Source organism: Coloeus monedula, assembly GCF_965178545.1.
Source record: "Coloeus monedula genome assembly, chromosome: Z".
Lineage (NCBI taxonomy): Eukaryota > Metazoa > Chordata > Aves > Passeriformes > Corvidae > Coloeus > Coloeus monedula.
Genome location: NC_138822.1, coordinates 27379356 through 27402128, shown reverse-complemented (window position 1 = coordinate 27402128; position 22773 = coordinate 27379356). Strand labels below are relative to the sequence as shown.

Sequence of the window (22773 nt, the reverse complement as noted above, 5' to 3'; positions counted from 1 at the left end):
ATTTTCTGTGTAACTTTCTCTGTGTCAGTAAATAACAGTGCGGTGTTGTCACCCTTAGGTGGCGGCATTGACTTTGTAGTGGTGACAGGAGCTCCCGGCCCGTGCTATAGGGAATTGCCAGTGCACAGCAGATAATTTCTGAATATTGTGCTGGTTCCACAGACCCTGTGTTCCCTTCAGCTGCCTGGATTGCTGTCAGAGTAATTCTTAAATGTCTCAATAAGGTCAGCTGTATGGTTTCACCACTTTCTGCTTATTTTCTGATTTTTTCTTTTTAGACAGATACTGCATTTGAACATTGAGTTTACTTGACATGTACAGTGTGTGTGTGTGTACACATTTAAAAGCAACCAACAGCTGGAGTTGTAATCTGTATTGTTGCATTAATTGTACTTTTTGACTCTTGTTAGGTTACATGTGGTTGATTAATGGCTGTACCTACTCTATTGTTCAAAAAACTTTCAGTTTTGATATTGATATAAAATTAGGTATTATACCACTTAAAACATTTCTTTGGGCTGTAATTTGTTACCACCTTTAATGAACATTCTAAGTATAAAAATGTAGTACATATACTGTAAATTAATATAATTTACAAAGAAGTGAGGGGTGGAATGAAATAGTGGAAATGCAGAACTTCTTTCTACTTTTTGGTCAGCATTATGAGATGATTATTCATTTGATACTTTATCCTTTGGGTTCACTGGTCCAAATATTATTACAGTACTTCAGTCACAAACTGAGTTCCATGATACTAGAGTGAAAAATCTTTCCACTAAAATATATGCTGCTGGATGTTAAAGTTACCTAAATGGAGCTGAAATTTCTGTAGTTTGTTTGTTTCCTTGTTGGTTTTTTTTTTAGTTTATTTGTTTTTATCTGGTGGTATCTTGTGTCAAAGAGACCACTGGCAAACTCCAGATGGATCATTTGTAGGTTCTTCATCTGTTAAGTTGGTATCTTGACCCATATTGTACTTTGTAAGACTCTTCAGCCAAGGATAAGCAATAAATCAAAACTGATAATATTTCTCCCAGTGAGCTGTGATGCTTACTGAAAGAGATCGTAAGTATGATGCTGTGAAGCAAGTCCCTTAAAACTGTCAGTATCATTATTTTAAAATGGTAGTAATTTGTATCAATCAAAGATAATACAAATACATTTTTATTTGTATATGACAGAGACAAGATTATGTAAAAATAATGAATGACAGGCAGGCATCTTTGTTTATATAATTTCTTTCCAGCAAATTCCAGTTGAACTTTTTTATCTTTATGAAGCTAGAAAAATGAACTTGTCAGATTTCTGAAGCTGTGTGAAAACACTTTTGATTCCCAAAGAACTTCACTGTAACTTACATAGGTTACAGTTTGTAGTATGAGAAATCAAATCATTAAGGTACAAGTCCTACAAATGTCTAAATTCTCTCTCCTCATCTTTCTTTAGTGACTGGTATCTGGGAGCATGTAAATAATTACATGTTCTCTAGTGAGTATCTGCAGGTGCCCTTCCAGGTAGTTGTGTTCTCCAAAATGCTACGTTGTTGGTAGGCAGTGTTACAGGGCAAATTAAATGGGCACAGAGACCAAACTACTGAAACAATCCTAAATACCGTCTTTTTTGAGTCAATGTTAAATTCTTACCAGTTTTAAGCTGCAGCATCAGCGCCTCTGGTGGGTAAATTTTTTCATTTATACTTGGATTGACACTTAAATTGCAAATTTATCATCCATACACACTTCATGCTCTTTCATCCTAGGAATTACGGTGGCCTTTCAACTGTCATTGTTTTGGGTTTTTTTTATCCAGAATGATAATGTTTAAAAAACTGTATTTGTCTGAACTTTAGCCATAAAGATTGTTGTGGTTATTGTAGCTGATTTTTAACATCCTATGCTTTTCATAGCTATGTGTAACTTTGCCCTAGTATTTTTCAGAGTTCTTAACTTAGTGTTCCTCCTTTTCCTTATTTTGTATAGTTTTTTAAAAAAAGTTGTTTTTATTTTTCAGTAATAACTGTTAGAAAGTTCTGTTCTATCTAGATTTATAGATGTATATCTCTCTGTGTTTGCTCACTGTTACCCTACTTCCCATCCCCCTGTGGGTAGCTGAGCAATTGCCTGTGTGGGGCTGAGCTGCTGCTTGAGGTTAAACCACCGCAGTGCAGAAGATTGTGCTGGTGCTCTATCTCCTACCAGCTTGGCAAAATTACAGGTATGGTTTAAGAATATTTTCTGCCTGAAACATGAAAATGTAAATCAGAAAAAAAAATCTAGATTACAAAATCATGGTGAGAAAGATCAAATGTAATTGGGAAGGACTTACTTTTTAATGTTCTTCTGCTTAAACATAGAGAAGAACAAAAAACCTCCAATGGTAAGGTTTTCATAAAGTATTTTTATTTTCCTCCCTCTCAAAAGCAAAAAATACTGGATTTGGTAAAAGGGCCAATAGGCCAACTTCATTGAGGGTGAATGTGCATCACCAATGGAAGTTTTCAAGAAGACTTCCTCTGACTGCTTCCAAGGGTTGCATTTTTACAGCGATTATGGCACAGTCATGGAGTGCTGCTGTTAGAGATGTGGCTGTGCCTCTGCCGTTGTGGCCCTTAGAAACACAACGGGCCCTGTGCCCGATGATTTGTTTGTAGGCCTTGTGTGTCTGGAGATGTTACCCTGCTGACACTCTCCACGGTTTTGTGCCAGAGGTACAGTTCACTGCTGTCAGGCTTTGCAATGTGCATGTAGGTGTGACAAAAGAGGTGTTTGCTTTGCATAAAATGTCAGCTTTGCAACTGTCTTCATCTGCACAATGCTCTTTTATTGTATTTCCAGGTCTGCTTGTGTTTGGAGTTTTTGAAAGATACTTTTATAAAAGCAGTTTTATAGTTTTCTTTAAAATGGTCTTGAAATTTGTTAATTTTTTTTTAAATTTTCTATTTAAAATACGTGAAAATGAAAGTTGTTGGTTGCACTGAAGTTATGGGATTGTTTTGCTGGGTGGGAGAGTGTTTGCTGTTAATCTTGAGCAGCCTCTTGAAAATACAGAGGATTACTCAGCCATGTAGAGAATAACTATATTGTATAACATGAGTGAGAGATTTGTCATTGTAGTCTTGAAATTGGATGATTTCAGCAACCACATAAGGTTATTTAAATATATTTGTTATTGCAGAAATATGTGAATTTCTGGAATGAATTAGTGGTTGATAATTTCTGTGGTTTTAGGCATTTCTGAAAATATCTTAATGGTGCACACTTCAGAAATTTGTACTTTATAGGTTTCAGAACACCTCTATGTAATACTGTTCTCCTTCATTTTTAGTACTGTCTGTTGTGGCTCAGAATACCTTAGAAAGTTTATTCTTCCTATAGAGCTCATTCTTGAGCTAATGTCCTTGGGTTTTTTTAGATGTAGCACTGTAGAGGCTGGAAAACACTGTACTGTTCCTGTGGCTCATGGACTACAATTTCCCCAGGTTTTGAAGTATTTGCAACAAAGTTTCAGTATTGGAGTGCTTTTAATGAGTTAGAAATAGTATGGGTGTTTGCAGTATGTACATCTTGTAGATGTTCTGTACTTTTTTGCTTTTTTTTTTTTTACTCTCACTTGGGAAAGATGTTGCAAATAAACTATTATGGAGGGGTTGCTACAGCTGATCTTTTGTTTTTTCGATTGTGATACTAGTCCTCTGTGAAAGAATGTGAAACTGTGGTGCCTGTAGAGATAAGTAATTGTTGCTATTTTTTTGCTGGGAGAAAAGCTATATGGACAGTGAATTTTAAACTTGAATGGCACTACTTTCTTACTAATTCTATTATACAAATGGAAAATTTGGAGCACAATCATCCTTTGAAGGAAGTAATTTTGTTGTTGTTGTAAGGCAACAAAATTCTTGTGATTATATCTGGTAGGAGTGTCACATCCTGTAAAGGCCACTACCAGTCTCCTCTATATGCTTCATTCTGTGGTCAGTGAAGTTGTCTGGCAATTTAAAACTTCTTTAGTGGTAATTCCAACCATTTCAGATACTGTGGCAGTGGCCTAGTTGTTGTTTTCATGCAGGTGTCAGTTTGGCTGCATTACAACATATACTCAGGTAGATCATTGTTTTCCTCTCCTCTAAAGCACTCTGTCCTGGGACTGAAAAGTATTGTAGAACCGGGATATCATGGATTTCATGGTGAGGTACTGATGGTTTAGTTCCTTGGCTTGTACTTTTGCATGGCGGTAGTGATTCTTGGACTGTAGAAACAGGTCTAATATATCTGTGAACCGACACCTTCTCAAAATAAAACCTGGGTGAGGTAATGTAAAAAGCTGCCATGGTGCCATGGTAAGTTCTTTCTTTTTATTGCTAACTTTTGCTTTGCTAGTAATTTCCTCTAATCTTACGAAGATGATGATAGTGCAGTTTGTACATTAAAGTAGGCTACAAGTAGAATATCGAAACACATATTTTAAGCTCCTGCTCTTACTTGTAAGGAAAATTTCAAGTATATTTTAATTAAGAACTAAATTCAGATGCCTATTTTGACTGTTTTTGTCAATTTTAAGCTATTTACTTTGTAATGCATAGAATTATGGTGTCATGTGACACTAATTTAATGATTTGTAATGTGTAGGTATTTTTGTGCGTGCAGAACAATATCTACTTGCCATTTAGCAATAGATTTTAAGTTTGAACATGGACAAGGTGATAGAAGGTGATTAAAGATACTAAATGTACATGAAGACAGTTGAAAACTTATTGGTTTTAGTGGTATAAGCACTTTTGATTTGAAGAGTATCTCTCTCCAGTTGGTTTGCACTTAGATGCTACTAGCTCTGCAGAAATTTTTTAGTGCAATATGTATATAAATGCTCCACCATTTTTAGCATGCTATTTGAAGAAAAAGAATTTTAATATTTCATTCTATAATATTATTTGGCTTATATTTTAAAATAATATTTGCCAGTAAAAATGTAGTATTTTTGTCTGGCAGTTAAAAAAAAAAAATTAATACATTCTTCTTGAATTAAACATGGTTTAGATCTTTCTGTGTCTGGTCTTTTTTAGGAAACGCTGCTTTGAAAGAAGATAAATTTCAATGCATAGTAAAAGACCACAGGCAGATCAAATATTTGGATACCTTGGCTTAAGAATATGTGCCTCAAATAAATTGTTCTTTTAATCTGGTAATTATATTAAAGATGTCATTCTTTATGTATCAAATCTGCCATGCATGAATTGGTGTGCTATGGCTGTGTTTACTAGGACAGGCAGCTTCTGCACTAGTTAGTCTCCATCACAGGAGACTGCACCCCTCTTCCATCTATTTAATTTTCCAGGCATATTTGTTTCTGACAGATTTAACTATCCTAAAAGTAGTGTTCAATTTCTGATAGTTTTATTTTTTCAGGCAACACTGCAAATTATTTCCTTTGCTTAACATAGTAGGTGGAATTATTACTGCTTTTACTGGTTAACCTGTTTGTAATTGTATTCAGAAGACATACGATTATGGTTTTCTTGATTTCCCCCCCCCCGCCCCCCGACTTCTTTTCTTCTCTTGCAGAAAAGATAGGCTCCTGGATGTAAGGAGTAATTACTAATGTTGTACACCACAAAATCAACATTTTTGTAAAGCAGCTGTTGATTCTGAAAACAAATATTATTGAAGAACTACCAATTAATTTCATATTGCTGTCACTGCAGTTTGTAGTACTTGCGTAAATGTCGCATAACAATTTCCATTTTAAGACCTCACATTTTCAGTTGCATATAGCTTTCCCTTGTTTTTACTCTAGATATAAATTCTCCTTCTAGCTAGGGAGTATGTGTGTATGCCAATCTTCTGCTTAGAGTTCTCATTTTTCACAAAAAAGTAAGAAATCTCAATGAATATCTGCTTATGAATCCTTAAAATGCAGGTTTTTTCTGCACCAGATAACAGGGACAACCACAGCAGTATTACAGATGTGCTTTTGCTGTTTTATTGTCCTTTGAAAAATACAGCTTGCCTATGTTCAAGCCAAGGTTTGAAGAGAAGCATTATTATTTTCTGCATATATGTGTAATCTATCCTAAAGATAATTTGTTTTGAGATGGATCACTTAAATATACATAGGGCAAAGTGACGTGACTTGGCACAGGATGAGCATTTCCTATTCAGGGTGTGAAAAGGTTTGGTAAGACTACCTTGTACTTCTTTCTCTACATGCTATGGTCTGCTCTAAGTGTAGGATCAAATAAAAGCAGGCAATGGTGGTTTTGTGTTGTTTTGTCTTGGTTTACTTTGGCTCATCTGTGCTTTGTTCCTTGATGGGTTTATGAGAGGAGCATGGGAAAATAAGGAAAGTGGGTAGCTCTTGACTTGCCTTGGTCTTTTCTGAGAGGCTTTCCATCCCTATAGTAAAAATCAGTGGATGGCACTGATATTTTTTTTTTTTTTTTTGGCAGCTTTAACTATTATGCCTAGGTTTTGTCTTGGAAAAATAAAAATAAAGTTCCTTGGTGATGGATTTTTGATGGGGTTTTTTGCTTGTTTGCTTTTGAGGGGATCATTTTATGATCAATTGGTTAATATGGCTTGGAGATTAAAGAAAGTGTGAGTTCTGGAAAAGCCTTTATGGTGAAATCTGCTAGATGATTAAACAAACTTGCTTTCCCAGAAGTCATATATTCTGTGATACTGAAAAGAGACTTTCTAATGGGTGCTGTTAAGCTTCACTCCTACTTTTTCCATGGTTCTCCCCAAAGTTGAAGCTAAGCCTAATCAAAGGATAGATCGGTTATCTTATAAGTGATGCTGCTCTGCAAATACGTCCAGTCTTACAGCCCATTCTGGCTTTTTTCTGCTGGAAAAGAGTGGGGATTGCCAGTCAGATTTTCTCCAAACTCATGTTTGTTTGGTTGGGTTTTTTTCCATTTCTGGGATATATTTAAGTCATTGGTGTTATTAGTATTATTTCTGAGAGTGAATGTAAGCCATTTTTATTATAGAGGATTGCTAATTTGTGCTTCACATGATCTTGTCTTTAAAATAAAAAATTACCAAAGTAATAGATGAGTATGAAATAAAAGGAATACATTATGAGCATCAGACTAACTCGGGAAAATTAATTCTTGAACATGTTCCCTGGTGTATAAGTTCCTCAAAATGAAAGGAGGAGGGCAAATCATATCTTAAAACATTGAGTCTGCTGGTAGGAATGGTGAAAAATGGTTTTGGATTCATCATTAGAAGTGAAATCTCATACAGCTATACAACATAATGAGAAAAATTAATTAATTGCTGAGGAATGCTTTTGCCATAGGTAGACTTTGGCCGTATAGATTGCAGGTCTAAGTTCACACAGATATTTTCATGTTTTATTCTACGCTCCCATTTTATAAGCATTTACCCATGGATTTCAGTGACAGAAAGAAAACAGTCTTTAAAAAAGACAAATCTTTTTAGCAGAGTAAAGACTAAAAAATGACTAGTAGATAGGTTGTCACTCAGTGATGGTGCACCATTTATAAATTTATGAACTTATCACTGAATTTACATGTATTCCAGTGCCTTGATGAAATCCAATCTATTGTATTAATACTGTGATTTTTATCAGCTAAACCAAAAGTCTTTATCAGTCCATTTTTAAACTATTTCTGCGTGAATTTATGAGCCTAAATCAATACTTTGACTACTTAGAGGTGAATTACACAGATGGAGAAGTTTTAAATTACCCACTATCCAGTAGCTGCTGTTTGTACAGCTTTTGAATTACTGTTGTGATTAAAGGTATTTTGGTATGCCATATGCATTTTGTTGTTTGTTCCCCTCCTAAACACAAACTTATGTAAATAATTAAAATATCAATTTATAAAGTGTTTGGATTTAGAGTTACTTGGGGTAAATTATATGCATCTACAGAGGGTGAAGAATTATGTCAATTTTTTTTTTTAAAGGCACAACACACAACATTATTTGTGAGTTGCACAACGTGTTGCCAACATGTGATGAGTTCCGATGGATGGAGGCTGACAATTCAACCTCAATATTCTATTCCGTTTATTAAGAATGTGTTTTTTCTGACCACTGTGGACTGTTTCAGGGAATAGTGTGGTGTAAGGGCAGGAAAGGTGAATTTTCCTCTACTTAATAATTGTATATTAAAGGGGAACTGTTTATTTGTTGCTGTAGTCAAAGTTGGTCTGTGGAATGGTTTTAGAGTCTCTTATCTTTTTGAAAACTCTCTCTGTTCTCCAGTCAAGCAAAGAAAAACAGTATTACAAAGCTCCAGATAAAAGAAAAAAATCAGACTCTTCTGTTGATTGAGGATTTAACAATAGGAGCATTAAATGCTGACCTTGATTAAAAATAAAAAGAAAAACTATTATATGAAAGATGGGGGTTTTTTTTGATTACTCATAAAACTATATTTTTTGTATAGCCATGTTTTTTCTTTACCATTTCTCATCTGAAATCTAAATGATTTTGCAAGGGTTTTATCCTTGTTATTGAGTCTAATCTAGGTGTTATACAAATAGCATGTCATTTAGTAGCTGACTCATTTTTTCTACATAGTGCAAGTGGTATTGAAAATGTTTGCTGAAAGTTATTATTTGTCTCACAGAGATTTTGGTTTTTTTTTTCTTTTTATTCTCTCTTGCAAGCTCTTTGAAGGAGGCAAGGGCTTCTGTCTTTGCAGACCATAACTCCTTTTTAAATTCAGGTAGTAGATTACAATTATGATGCAACCCCATAATTTTCACCTTGTTGTTATTCAGTGTTATTGCAATCCTTTTAAGTTGACTGAAGTGATTTTTTTTTTTTCCCCCTGAAGCATTCCTTCTGTTGAGCACTTTTGTCTTTGCCTTACGTACTTTCATGGTTTATTTTCAGTTTTCACTTACTGACACTGAGTTTGTTCAAGGTCAGTTTGTTTAGCTTCATCTGTCTGATACCATTAACACTGGCATCCTCACCTAGTAAAAATAAACAAGGTTTCAAAAAGATTGTTGTTTTGCATCAGAATGGATGCCTCAGAATGGATGTTACTACTTCCATCAACAAGGAAGAGAAATTATCAGCAACAATCCCTGAGTTAAGGGGATATCACCCTGAGCTGATTGTAGGATCTTCTCTGCTCTGCACAAAGCAGTTATTCAGTAGGATGTGACCTGTAGAGTACCAGCAGGAAGATATGTATGTGGAGGGTGTTGGCTTGTGGGTTTTTTCCTTTCCCGTTCATACCCTCTCATACAGAGAAATGTGTCGCTGCTGCTTGCAGTTGGTCATCTTTTCCATTAAAGTTACAATTTCAATGAACTTTTAATCTGTTTCTGGAAAAGTGTCTAGCTCTAAATGCTTGCCATCTTTCTAATTATTACTTTGTCTTTCATTGCTAAACTTAAGTTTTGTTCTTTTTTCTGTTGTGCCTGTTCGTTTCTTTAGTTCCAGAACAGCTGAAGTATTTGTCATCTAGGCTATATTTAAAGTTTCACATAGGCTGCCATATACAAAGATATCTCATCAGTTTGGATCATGCACATTTTGTTATATTTCGTTCAGATAAGCCTAGAAATATTTAAGATATTTGTTTTATTTTCCTCAGGTATTTCCAGTGTTTTTGTCATCCTTATGATTTTCTTTTAAATTCTGTAGCTTTGTGTTTCAATTCAAATCAGAGAGAGATCTGTTCCAATTTAATTCTCACAATTTTGTATACTTGTTGTCCCCGTATTATTTTGTTTTGAAGATCTATTATTTTACCCATTATATTAATCTAGTAACCTGTTTTTAGGTTAAATAAAAACCCATTTGCAACAAAGATGATGTAGGTATAGACACTGACATACAAGACTAAGTTGTCAGAAAAAATGTGATTGCTTTATTTGAGAAAGCTGAATTTTATCGAGAAACTATGGTTACATGAAAAACTATGAAAATCATTGTTTTTCTTAAGGTAGCCAGCTTCTTTAAATACAGTGAAATGTTCCTTAGGAGAAATTGCAGTGCCTTGGTGTTCCCAATTAGTGCCTTGCACAAATTCTGACAAATCCATTTGTTGTCGTGACTTCCTGTAACTGTTATGGTTTTTGTGTGACCTTGCAAGGATGGACTTGAGTAAATCTTTTCAATGCTGATATAGTGGCCTGGAGTTTCTTGATGGAAAAGGGCTGAAAATGAGACACCTCATTTTCTATGTATTCTTTCACTTTGTTTCAGGATTATTCTAGGATGCATGTGGGGATGTCAGCAAGTTATGGTCCTCTATTGCTGTGCATAATTATCTTGCCATGAGAAGTTCAGCTGGCCTCAAAAGAGGCCAGTTAGCTTCTGGAGTTTAAGTGTTATTTTTGAGAGGCAGTAATTGGAAAAATTAGTTGAATTTTCAACAGAACTTAGTTAAAATTTAATAGTGACTGGAGGTACTGATTTCTGAATTGTGTAGTGTTAATTAGACCTACAGCTCTTTAGAATATCTGATTTCAGTTTTGGAAGTTAAACAGTTTACATAATTGAATTCCTATACTCACACTTAGGTCTTCAGAAAGTTTTTTTGAAATGTTTTTAATATGCTCAGTTTCTATTAATTTTGAAGAATGATCATGCAACACTCTGTGGAAGTCGTGAACCTCTTATTTAGGGTATTAAATGTGTAGTATTTAATATTAAGCTCTGACCCATGGCATGCAAATCTGTGCTTATGCAGAGTGGAAAAGTAAGGTTGTATCCTTTGTGCTATGAGTTTCACTTCTTTGACTGGACTTCCGGACCAAAAAAGATTGTATATCTTTCAAATATATACTACCCTGAAATTTGTACAGCAATACCACATTTAATTACAAAACTAAACTGAAATTTATGTTATTATTGTGTAGTATGTGAAAACCTGTATAGTTTTTTTTGTATATTCTTCAAGTAATGTGATCTGATTTAAAGTCCTCCTCTGCCTTTCTTTACCTGCTGTTAAAACATCCAGTTGCAAGGAAAAAGTGAATATAAAGAACTCACTCATTTAACTCTCAAACACTTTTTGTCAATAAAATGAAATCATATCCTGCTTCTCTCACCTTCTCTGCCCTTTCGGTGGTATGAACCAGCTGGCCTTTTGTGACCTCCTCCAACATCAGTTGGAAAACTTTAATAATAATAGCTGGGGAAAAAATGTGCCTCCCAGTTTAACTAGAGGACATTCACTGTCTTTTCTTTTACAGGGAAAGAGGATTTAAACAAACTTTCCATAACGTTTGTTGGTTGTGTATTTCATAGTAACCACCATGAAGTTCACTGCATTTAAGGAGACGATGAAGCTGAGATGAAAAGATATAAATTCATGAAGGCTCAGCTTCACAGCTGGTGTATAATCCTTTCTGTTGTCAGTGGTGCCCTGGCCCCAGTACCCAGCAGAACAAAGGGAGCTGAATTGGAAATGGTGGGAGCTGGGGAGCCTCTCGCTGGCAGCACAGCTCATGGCCATAGGCCTTGTCAGGGTGCAGTGTGATACCCTTTATTCTGGGTGACAGATGCGAGGTGGGTTCTGCGAGGGGGAAGTCATTACTAGTGTGAGGGCAGTGTCAGATCAAAAGTAACCAGTGATCAAACAAGGTAAAGGGCTGCGGAAAACAGGCTTTCTGTCTAGCCTCAGCACCTGCCGGATCACTGAGGGGAATAGACCTTGTGTGTCAGGTTACGCTGATTCCCTTTGATGTACAGTGAATGAGTGAAGATGGAAACTGAAGGGGAGAAGGAAAGTTTTATTTCCCATTTTTTCAGGGCAATTGAAGGTACTTTCTTATGTAATGCTGGCAATGACTTCACAGCTGAAAAAAATGTCCAAAAGACTCCTGTAAGAAGTAAAACGTTCAGGGCTTGGGTTTTCTATTTCTAGCCCAGTCTCACTGATGAATTCTTCAATGGTGCTGCATTTTGATGACTGAGGATAAAATTTGAAATTTATATTAGATCATCATATTAATATTATAATATTAATTAATATTATATTATCTAATATTAACATTAAAACATTTGAAACATTTAAATTATACTATATTTCTTTAAACAGAGAGATGTAGAAGCATATGCTATAAGACCATACAAGTTCTTTTTGTGGAGACTTTTACTATAACTCAGTTTATATAAAGTCTAGCTAACTACAAAGTAACAGTAAGTGATTACTTGTAAACATATCAAGTGTGATAATAAGCTGTACTTGGTGTTCCACAAAGAGTGTTCCACTTCTGAAATACTTATCCATATATATATGCACACCTGTAAAACTTAAGTAATTTTGTAGCTGTCATGTTTCACAATTCTGTAAATTAATATATTTTATTAAGCAAACTTCCTTGTACTTAAGATAATTTCCTCATTTCTGTACCTTTTTTATTCTGTTAAGTATATTTTACAATTCATTTTATTATGGATGGCTTTCTTTATACACCTATGTAGTAATAAAAAAATTATTTTATTAGAAGGCATACTTGTCACATTTCAATTATAAATTAATTTTTCTACACTTAAAGAATATCTGCCTATATCTTGTAGAGTATATATTGAAAAAATTGTAGCAAATCAACTATTAGAAATTGTTCTGTAGTTTAACAAATACATTGTCCTTTTTGCTGCTAACTATGATCTAAGTTTTCTCTGTATTTTAAAAAAGATTCCCAACTCACCCCTCCCTTCCTCTCCCCTCCTTCTCGTTCTCCTTCCTTCCCCTTTCTCCTTTCCCCTATAGAATGGTTTGTGTAGGAAGGAAGCTCACAAGTCACCTGATTCAAATTCCTGGCCATGGGCAGGGACACCTTCAACCAGCCCAGGTTGCTCAGAGCCCCATCCAACCTGGCCTTGAACACTTCCAGGGCTGGGGCAGCCACAGCTTCCCTGGGCAACCGTGCCAGGGCCTCACCATCCTCACAGTAAAGAGTTTCTTCCTAATATCTGATCAAAGCCTACTCTTTTTCTTGAAGCTATTTTCTCTTGTCCTGTCGTTCCATGCTCTTGTAAATAGTCCCTCTGCATCTTCCTTGTGGGCTCCCTCTGGGTAGCAGAAGTCACCCCAAAGGCTTTTGTTTTCGCATATGAACAATCTCAGTTCTCTCAGCCTTCCCTTATAGGTGAGGTGCTCCCTGCCTCTGATCACTTTTGTGTCCCTCCTCTGGATTCACTCCAACATATTTATGTCCCTATTGTGCTGGGACCTCAGAGCTGGATGCAGCGCTGCAGGTGGAGTCTGCCAGGAGTAGAATATAGGGTATTTTTGTCTTAATGAGTGTGTGTTGTGGTTTTTGTTAAATCTGAAAGTGTGACTGTGTGTATATTGCCAGGCATTTCAGAAAGTAAAAAAGTGTTTTATAATCTTCCTTGATAAATAAAAAAAAGAAACCTAATTAAAAATACTCCAGCAGTTTTATTATCAGTTTGGAAAGTTTTACATAGTTAGTATTAACTAAGCAAAATTGAAATGTCCTGTGCAGCTCTGTAATATTTATACTACTACTATGGAAAAAACCCAACCTAGTGTTCTGAGCTCATTCTGTACTTTTAGGGCAGGCTTTTTCTTCTTGGTCTCAGCTTTCATCATGCAACTTCTCAAGCTTTACGCTTGCATTAATTGATCTTAGAGTCTTCCATTTCAAGTGACCATGTTGTTTAAAATCAAAATAATGCTCACACAGTAACTGCAATGAGTAACTAGTATTCAAATATATTTTAGAGAAAAATCATGTTTTAGCTTGGTTTGTTCTTTTAATCTCTGAGATGAAGAAAAATAATTACAAATCCACAAAAAAAATTCAGAATACATTTTTGTGTTCAGAGAGAAAGTATATGGTTTTCATCCTGTTGCAATCTAGATAAATGGGAATGAATTTACTATGCATTTACTCCTTCTTTACTTTATTTCTGTTGTTTTTATTATTAAATAAAATGGCACTTTTAATGTTCCTGTGGGCAGTAAAGTATGATATAGCTTCAGCTGCAGTGCCATCTGAGTCCTCCCAGTAATCATTTTGACCTAAAAATTTTAAACTCTATTACATTTTGCCTATGGTTTTTGCTCTCTAACAGATTTATCATTTCACATGTAGCTTCAGGTGATGTGTTTATCTTCTGAAAGCTTAATGTTCCAATCAGCAAAAATTAAAACCCTAGCCAAAATAAAAATGTCTTCCTACATTTGTTCTACCTCCTGTCTGGATTTGCAGCCATTTGAATAAAACTAGTACAAGACCCATCTGTAGGAGATGGGCTATTTATCTTTTATTTTTTTTTTTTAACTTTAATTTTTTCTTTGCATTGGTATAGAATCTACTATAGCTACTTTGTAAATTTTTTAGCTCTAGCTTAATTACAACCAAACAACAACAACAAAAAAGAGACACCAGAAATGGCCCAGATTTTATAAAGAAAGCACCCTTCTGTGTTTGGCTAGCTTTGTTTACCCTGCAATTTTTTTTCCCACTACAAAGCTAAATAACTCTTTGCAGTGTTAAAGTTCTGAACAAATCTTAGTAGGAACACTGAAATCCTCTGAGCATTTCTGGGAAGATAGCATTAGAGAAATTTGGATACATGAAAAGCTGAAAAAAAATACGACTAAATAATGCATACATACAAATATCCCAGAGGTGGATGTAAGGGTGGTGCCAGACTCTTTCCAGTGGTGCCCAGTGCGAGGATGAGGAGCAACGGCCATAAAATAAAACACAAGAAGTTCCACCTCAACATGAGGTAGAGCTTTCCACTGAGGGTGGCAGAGCATGGGAACAGCTGGAAAGGGAGAGCCTGGAGTCTCCCTTTGTGGAGATGTTCCAGCCTGACCTGGAAATGTTCCTTTGTCCCTGCGTGGCTCTGCCATAGCAGGGGGGTTGGACTGGGTCATTTCCAGAGATCCCTTCCAACCCTGATAATTCTGTGATAAAGGGTAGATGAATATTCTTATTATATAAATACAAGCTAATGAAAACATTAGACCTCAGAAAGAATAAGAATGTCAATCACTCAGCCTTTTTAGCTAATAAATTGCTATAAGGATCTGAGTCAAATATTTCTTGTCATTGAAAATAAACAAATGAACAGAGAGGCTTCCATGACCATCCATGTCCAAAATCAATGGTTCCTTGTATTTATAGTGTTGTAATTGGGGAGGGAAATACCAGATTTAATGTGTTTTAGCTGATACCGTCTGGGGGAAGAGGAAATTGGAGGGGAAGGTAGATTTAGAACACTAAATAAAAATGCATCTACATATCTAATGTATTAGAAAAGTCACTTAAAAGACAACTATTGAAATATGTACTAAATTAAAGGAAGAAATAAATGTATTCTGAAGTTTGAAGTTCTGAGTCAGAGTCATGTAATGGTCATAATTACTATTAATGCATTCAACATTTTTTTGAAGATGCTGGTTGTCTCTTAATCTGGTATAGGGCTTGTTTATATCATTTACTGTAAAAAGCATTGCTGTTGTAGAGGAACAATAGAAACTTAAAGAAGTCAAAATGGTCTCTGTTCTACACCAGTTCACTGCATGGCACAAAGCTTGCCATAATGTCATTTGAATGCTATGCATTGGTATGTGTGCAGTCGTCCATTAGTAATATAAGCATATATTATTTTACTTTCTAAATGACTTCAGAATTAGTTTGCATACTGACTGATGTTTAATTTTGTAGTCTTTTGAAAACAGTATGAAGTGCTTCCCCTGTAGGTTCATGCTACAGTGTCTTTAACTCTTTTGAGCTATCTGATAAATGTATCACAGTTTGAGAGTATAATTTGAGCTATTAATTTGGGCTGATTCATTACTTTGGATGTCTAGAGAGATGTTCTGCTGTGCCCACTGGGTTTGCTTTTATTCATAAGGCTCCTTCTTATATGTAAAATTATAAATGTTTCAATTTCAGTTTTGTCCTTTTAGCAAAAACCAGACCACGTCCTGTGCCAGCTATTGCTTAGCTAATGCTGAAAGTACAAGTCTATGTGTGTTGAATGCTTTAGGTACTCACTTCAATAAGATTTCTGTAACAGTTATAGAATTCATTTTATGAACAAGATAGATTTGTGTCACAGGACATCATGGCACTGTTTGGTAAACTTCAGTTCCAGAATGGATAATAACAGCTCATTGTGTGTTTTGGAGTATTTGAGGACATAACAAAGGCTCCAACGCAAAACCTGTGTAGTATCCTACTGATTTTAGTGGTTTGTGTGTTGGGGCTTTCTGTTGGGTATTTTGGTTTTGTTTGTTTTGGTATGATTTTTGTTTAGCCTTGTTTCAGCTTTTGTGTGTGTGTTTGTTTGTTTTGGTTGGTTGGATTTTTTCTCTCCATAAAACCACTGAGCTGGCACAGTGTGCTTTCTTTATTGTTGCTGCAATACATATGCACAAAGTCTGGTCCTATAATGGAGGGCAGAGCTTATTGTTAAATATTCCAAGCTATTGTTAAATATTCCATGAAATTTTAAATGTGGCAAAAATAACACTGGAGTTTGGCACAACAGAAATACTGCAGATAAAAAGAGGAAGATCCTTTTGATCTGTAAACACACTCTTTTGATGTGTTAGCTGTTCATCTACTGACTAATGACAGCATACCTCTGTTCCACATGAATTGCGTAGGGTGTGTGTAACTGATGAAATGGTGTCTGTTACAGTGAGATGAACATATCTGTATATTTCCCTTGATGGCAGCATTAGTAATATGTGCAGCCTGTACATATTTTCAAGGATTCAGTTAAAATGACTGCACTAACATAATTTCAGTAAATTTAAAAGGGCTGTTAAACTCTGTGTTTTGTTAACAGCTAGCACCCTAGTGATTGTATTTCTAGCGTAAGGATGATGTTTGCAACTGCAAAAAAGGGCTGCAAACTGACTTTAGAAACTGCACTGCAGTATATCTTAATAACCCTGTTTGAGCATTCTCTACTTCAGTGAAAAAAACACATTTTTGAGTACTCTTTCACAGTTGGAGTGGCATCTGTTTGCAAGAGGGTGTCATTCAGGCAGTAAGATAAGACCCTTGAGGTGTACCAAAGTGTTGACTACCACTTCAGTTTTTTATCTGTTTGCCAGAGTGAAGAGAATGAGCAGGAGGGGAGGGGCGGGTAAAAGGAAAGCTTGGACATTTTCCAAGGCCCCAGTATCTGTGTATGAGGAATTATAATTATAGGCTGGGAGGCTGACTTCTATTGGGCAGGCTTTTCTGGTGGACTTGGAACCCCCCTCCATCCCTTCCCAGGTGGTAGCTGGCTTTCATAGCCAGAATTGCTTGACATTCTCAGACATGGCTAAATGGGACCTCGGCCCTGGGGTTCACATGCTGCCAGCTGGAAGAAAGTAACAAATGAGAGCAGATGACAAAACAGACGTGCATAGTAAGAGAGGGGAAGAAGAAAAAGAAAAACAAAAGGTAGGAATAAGAAAAAGAGAGAAGGGAAATCATAGGGGAGGGGATGGTGAAGAAATGAAATGACAGCAAATACTGAGCTCTAGGAAGTTTTATTTGTGTGGAAGGAACTCTTTGTTGCTACACAAAATGCAGTAGCATTTGCTTCTCAATATTTTATTTTACAGTGGTAGTGTGCTTTGTAATGATAAAACAGCTATCAGGGTGGTGAAATTTGAGGGGCATTTAATGGTGTTCCATGTCAAGGCCATATGGCTGTTCATTCTCTTGTAATAATTTTGCTGGGTGGCTTGTAAGTTTTCGTTTTTGAAAAGTTTCTTCAAATACTTGTTTTGGTCTGCTTTTGTGCTTGTGTAAGCTATATCTTTGAGGTGGCAAAATACTCAATTATTTAGAGATCCCCTTAACTTTGAAAATGGATTCTAATAAACATCACAAAAATTATTTATGAAGAAAGATGAGGGAAATTAAAATGGAGAGCAGTAGATCTGAAAAGGAATTGTAAGAAATCCTGCACTTGATGTGCTAACATGCGCTCCAAGTTACTTAGTTTTATGTTATGTTTATCTCTTTGTGTACTGTTCTGAAGGGAAAGAATACTTCTGGTTTTTTAGATTATATTGTTTTTCACTCAAAAAAAACCTTTTTGTGGTTAATGATGCTGTTACCTCAAATTCTTTTTTGGTCTGCCTAGATTTTGTAATATATTAAGTTCTAATCCTAACAAATTAAGTCAGAAATATATTGCAAGTTTGAGTATTGATCTCATCTAATTAACTTTGATTCTTAAGATGCTATAAATTATCTTAACTATTAAGTATCACGACCATTTTTTCTTTTTAAATTTTATTTTTTGAATGCAAAAGCATTTTAAGTCTCTGACTGTGTTTGAGCATGATAAATACCAGGTTACACATGTGCTGTATGCACTGGCTACTTTGAACATGGTCTGTTTTGTCCTTTTTATATTTAAGACTAACCTGTAATACTGGCTGCAATATGAAGTAGGTTTACTGCATGAAACTATAGTAAATGTGGAAGAATTTGAAGTACAAGTATTTGTCTGAACTTCTAAAATGGTAAAAGGTAGTAGGTATTAAATTAAAAAGTGGCATGCATTGTGCTTTCAACTATAATACACCGTGAATACAGTCCGCACATAGTTTGACATTACTGAGACCTATCATTCACATCTGAATTTGAAAGCTCAACTAGAAATCCTTAATGATATAATAAAACAGAAAATAGCTAATGTGGATAACTGCTGTAGCTTGTTCTCATCTACTGTTTTTCTATACTGGTCTTGATGACCAGTTGTCTGCTGGTTAGTCTTGCACTGCTAAAATATAACTAAAGAAGTTTTTAGGGGTTGATTGAGAAGGGTGAAACACGGAGTTGCAATATGAAGATGGTTGGAAATGTGGAAATCAATATTTTTAAATTTATTTTGAGCATGAGTTATAGTAATGTAAGGGATAGAAAAATCATGTTGCAAACTAGTACTGTTCCAAAAAAAGAGTGATTGTGGGTGGGAGATGTGTGAGATTTGGTAGATGAATTTTTACAAGCTGATTTGCTCATCAATTCAGTGAAATCTAATACTTTGTTTCCCTCAACCATCTAATCTGCTTTTACTCTTTAATTAGTAAATTTTCTCAATTAGTTAAGAAACTTTACAGTAAAATATAGTGCTAGAATATTAGTCATGCAGCTCTCCGGTTAATTCCAGTGTGCCAAGTTCTGCTGCCTCACAAGTGACTAGTTCATCACCTTGTGAATATGTTTAATTACAAATTAGTACTGGTCACTTTCGTGACCAGAAAAGTTTTTGTATAAGTTAACAGTGAAAGTATGACCAAAGCATGTTTGTTTCTCAGCTGTAATTTATCAGGAGAGGGTTGGAGCAGGTTCTTAAATTACAGTCTTGTATAATTTACTGTACATTCATTTTCATATTACTGGGTTATTATGTGCTTCATATTTGCAAGATTTTATCAAAAATGAAGAAAACCTAAGAAAACATATGATTTGGTGGTCATGCCTCTCTTCCTAGTGCTGTTCTTGTGACAGACAACACTTTTTCTTGTATGTTAGTAAGATCTCACTTGACACATTGTTCACTTACGATGATTTGATCCTTATTGCCTGGAGTTTTAATTTTATTACTGTTTTATAATTTTAATATTAAACATGGATGTAATAGAACTGTATAATCATGTACATTAGCTGTTAAGATTTTTTTTCTTGTCCATTTCCCTGGGACATACACTAGCCTTGTGTATACATTCCATATTTTTTTGTTCTTCTGTAACTGTAATCTACACTTAAACCATTATGGACGTATCAAACGAGGCTCCAGCTTTTCTTTGGCAATTCTGGTAAGTAGTGAACGTAAATAATGCAGCTCATGTAAGAAATGTTTGCTTTGTGTTGTTAAGTCACACCATAAATGTCTACAAAGTAAAGAACACGTAAATTAAATCCTTTGAAAGGGATGTATGTTACTGTCTTTTTTGTATTTACTAGCTCAGAAATGTTAGTTTCAAGTTGAATGCTAGAAGTGTTAACAGAATACCAAAAAAATATTGGAGAGAGGAATGTCCTGTGTCCACTTTTCCTGTTTGCTTTCTATGTTTTGAAATTTCTGAGACTGTATTTAGCTACATGAAAAATTAATATTTTTATTAAGCCTCTTTCATGTAGCCTTTTAGGATTAGAGGTATGATGCTCTTAATTTTCAGCTTTAACTAGAAGATTATTTTTATTTATCATTCAAGAAAATACTATTCTATTTTTGTGTGTGTGTGCAGGGACTCTAAAGGCTGTGCTAAATTTATTAAGATGCTTGTTTTTAAAATTTAAATAAGTTATTTTACAACTAATAAATTTTATTTGAACATACCTACCTGCACAGAACATATTCTAGTTGGTGTTCAACGTTTCCTTTTCAAAGTTTTTTAGTTTTTATTTTACTTATTTATTTTAATGACATTAATGTTACTGTGTTTACTGAACTTCCCCATGAGCAAAAAGAATTTACAGATTATGAGAGTCGTATCTAACGGTATGATTATTGTCGAAAACTTGAGTTGTGTTTTTTTTTTTTTTTCCCTGTTTTCAATTACAATGTTGGAGATCAATATTAGTGAAAGGCTACTTTTTGCTCATTATACTTACTTCTGCCTTTTGTGAAGTGGGTAAGATTGAAATTACAATGTTACAATCTGTGTTTTTAATAGCAGTGAGCTCTGACTGGCATTCAAAATATTGGTATGTGTAACAACATCTGTTCAGCATGGTGTTTGTTCTGCTTTTCAGTTTGTACAATAAATTGCCAGTATCATACCATTATACTAAGTCTTAAAAAAAAATGCAATTAACAATCTATCCACAATACTTGCAGTAAAATCTGAAAAAAAAAGTACAGATAACTTTCTACTTCCTAATATTTTCTATATGTGGGCATTTAACTACTGAATTTAAGATTATTTTGTTTCATAAGAGGTGTGAGTGTGCCAGTGATTTCATATAACAGAAAATCATTGTTTTATACAGTCAGATGTATAATTAAATGTAGAAATTAAGGTAAATCTCTTAACGAAAACTATTTAACATTTGCAGCCACAGATTAAGTTAATTTCTAAGTTTATACAGTGTTTTTTGAAGACAGGAAAAGCCATCTATGTGCAGTATTTTGAATACATTATTGAGTCCCCATCACCTGTGAGTTCAATACAGGAATGCACATGTGGTGGGTGTGTGCATTACCTTCATTGTAAGCTTTGTACATGTAGCAAATTCTGAGAAATAGGGAATTTGTAAGTTAATGCAAGGACTTGACATTTACTTTCAAATAAATTATTGTAAAGGGAAATTTTGGGGATAAGTGCAAGTCATCTGGTCGTGCATGTGTACAATTTAATATGAAAACAAGATTGTTATGAGCATCTGTATTTCCTTCTAAATTGAAGACATGGTATACCGCAATCTTTCTCAGTGAACTATCTTTTATTCACTGTAAATTGCATGTGTAACAAAGAAAATATTTTTAAATTAGTGAAAAGAGTGTATTTTATATAATAAAGAAAAACCTTTGAGTCAGAAGTGCAGCTAATTACTGTTACTACTGTTTGGTTAATATTAAACGGTATTTTCCTTTTAAAATTGTTCCAAATTATTCTGAACAGTAGTAGAAGAGCTTAATAAATTTGATTCTGTTCCTGACATTTTTTTTGTGATTAGCCATTGTATGATTGTTCTTCAGAATTGAAATGTAATATACAATAAATGCAGTCCTTTTAAAATAAAAGTAATGATAGTTAGCCTGTTATTACCATGCTGTGGCTCTGTGAAACAGGGTGATTGTTGTACTCTGGAATTTTAAGGTGGTTTTCTACTGACAGCATACATTGTCATCACACAGTTTACTTGTGTAAAGCTTATTCTTTAGTAATATATTAATTTATATAGTAGTATTTATGAAGCATTAAAAATTAATATATACTATGTGAGGTACCAATGGAAAGAATATCAGGACATTTTCTGTCTCATAAGTTACAAAAAATAATCTTGAGGGGTAATAAGCGAACAGTTTGAGGTTTGAAGCATGGTAGCTTTGTATTAGAAGTCAGCTGTTTGTGCTAAAGCATATAATGTAAAATTTTTATAGCTGCAAAACATTTGGTATGCTCATTATTTAGCAACATAATTGTTGAGAAGAATGGTTAAGGTGTCTTAATGAGAGAAATGGAGTCATAATACCTTGGATGGTTTCTTATATCTAGGGATCATTAGCAATGGAAGACTGTTATTTACACCATTTCTCTTTCTTGTATATATAATACGGAATTGTCTTCTCCTGTGATAGGATAGACTATCTTGCTGCTGTGAATATCCAAGTAGCTTTTTTTTAGGTCTTCCTTTCTCTTTTGTTCTGTAGTGTAGGTAGCATCTCCCTTTAGGTTCAGTATTTTGTGAAGGTTATTTAAAATATGTTTACTTTCATTTAGATAAGAGGAACTCAATATAGGTAAAATGAACTAATTAATACTATAGGTCAGGCTGTACGAAATAAAATATATCCTTACATGATTATTTCACAGTCTGCTTTTGAATATTGGGTGTTTTGTTTGAGCAAGTTTTTTTAAAATTTTATTCAGGACCAGTGTTACACTACATGATCCACGTAGTGCTCGAATAGAGTAGCTTCATTTGCTCTGTTTATATCTCAAAGAAAACAAAACATATTGCCACCTTGCTGTTCACTGTTTTTATCTCAGTATATGGATAATAATAAATCTGGAGAAAAAGAAAAAAGTACATAAAAGAAAGCACCTAATCACAAGAAAAAGGCTCGTTTTTGAAGAGGGACTAATCAAACGACACTG

General features: G+C 34.7%; 1 protein-coding gene across 1 annotated transcript in view; it reads left to right on the top strand.

Moving 5' to 3' along the window:
• Positions 1 to 22773, top strand: part of FBXL17 (F-box and leucine rich repeat protein 17) — a 278001-nt gene that overhangs the window by 25509 nt on the left and 229719 nt on the right. The gene's annotated exons all lie outside the window — the stretch shown is intronic.